Raw genomic sequence first — 1,692 nt, 5'->3', positions numbered from 1 at the left:
GTCTATTATTATCGGTTTTAGACCACCAAGGGATCTTTAACGTGCGCAACTTGCACTCGTGACTTCCGATATATTTTTGCCCTTGTCCGAGAAGTCTTGATGTAGATTTTTCATAACAGAAGTAGCCATACTGATGATAGGTATTTTTTGTTGTGCGAGAGAAACTAACTGTTTTTGACATTATTTTGGCACAGAGAAAGGTAAAATAGACACATGGTTATATGTTTTTTTCAATTTTTCTGCTCTATGTTCCGCTTACACCCTGTGCCGATTCGATAGTGTATACAATCATACCGAGTAACGCGCTGTAAAAAACGTTTCAAACGCGTACAATATAATAAATGTGTCATAGAGATGAAATCAGACAGATGCTCATCGAAGTGATGAAAATGAAACAAAAAGAAATCGGCTTTTTTCCCCTCCTCCTTGGCAATTTTTATCGACCTTATTGGCTTAACACCTTTTATGGCAACTTAAAGACACATTGCTTATGATTTTTTTAAACTGATGTTGAAACAAAAAAAAAATGTAACTTTGTAGTTTCTAAAAAAAAAACAACTTTAAAAACGAATATAATTTGGTGGCCATTTTCTCGAACATTTTACCCATGAAAAGAGGCGTCCTCACCCCCTTCACTCGCAAATATCTCAATTTCTGTACATCATAAATGGGTACTGTATTTTAAGCAAAATCAAGTCAGTGATTTTAAGATTTTAAACCAGTAACTCTATGTGTCCTACACATGAATAGAGCCCAATACCGCCCTGTCGTCAAACATATTATATTGGCTGGGTACACGTTCGATGAACGTACTTGAAATAATCGTCGATCTTCGAATCATTGTGGCAACACTGCGCACGGCTAGTGAACGAAAACCTCACTTATTTACAATGGAGTCTTAGAAGACGGACTTTCACAAGTTTAGATCTAAACGAAACTATTTAAAAACTGAAAATGAAACTACAGTGACTTCAGGCTCCTCAATAAAACGGTACACCCTTTAAATGATTCTGAACCACCTTTAATTTGGTCAAATTCGAAAGTACAGTGGTTCGGAAATTTTAGGCGGCGAAAAGGACGAACGTTCACCAATATAATATGTGTAGATAAATATCCATTTATTTATCAAGTTTCCAGCTCGTATTTCCTCACCAATGACGGTGCCTCAGTGTATTTCTAGAATGTGCCAGCACTTTTCCCTACATTAATCTTACGTCTATTTATTTGAAGGTGTTAAAGTCAGTCTCAATAAAAACTCGGGGGCAAAAAAACTGCAGACACCAGGACAATGCCACAAGTCACGTATAATATAAGACTTCATCCCAGATGTATTCTAATAAAAATGTATATTCCTCAATTTTCTTGATTCTACCAAAAAAAATTGAGTTATTGCGGAAACCTATGAATATTTGAAAGCTTTCAGTTTGGTTTTTTGGTTTTGATATCGGAGAAAAGTGACTTAAGAGAATTTGGAGGTTCTTCCTCGGCGGAAACTGTAGCTGTGTGACGTCCCCTGGGACAGAAGTCAGACGACAGTAATCTCCCTTTGGTGGACGTGTGAGTTCCGGTTCCTGTTGGATAACGTCACCAGGGTCACAGTCTTACTGATGCTTGTGTCATATAACACCGGGGACGGAGATGTCGTAGAACTACACAGCTCTGACAGGTGAGAGAGAGAGAGAGAGAGAGAGA

This window comes from Aplysia californica, unplaced genomic scaffold (genome assembly GCF_000002075.1).
Source record: "Aplysia californica isolate F4 #8 unplaced genomic scaffold, AplCal3.0 scaffold00195, whole genome shotgun sequence".
Lineage (NCBI taxonomy): Eukaryota > Metazoa > Mollusca > Gastropoda > Aplysiida > Aplysiidae > Aplysia > Aplysia californica.
This window is presented reverse-complemented; position numbering follows the sequence as displayed.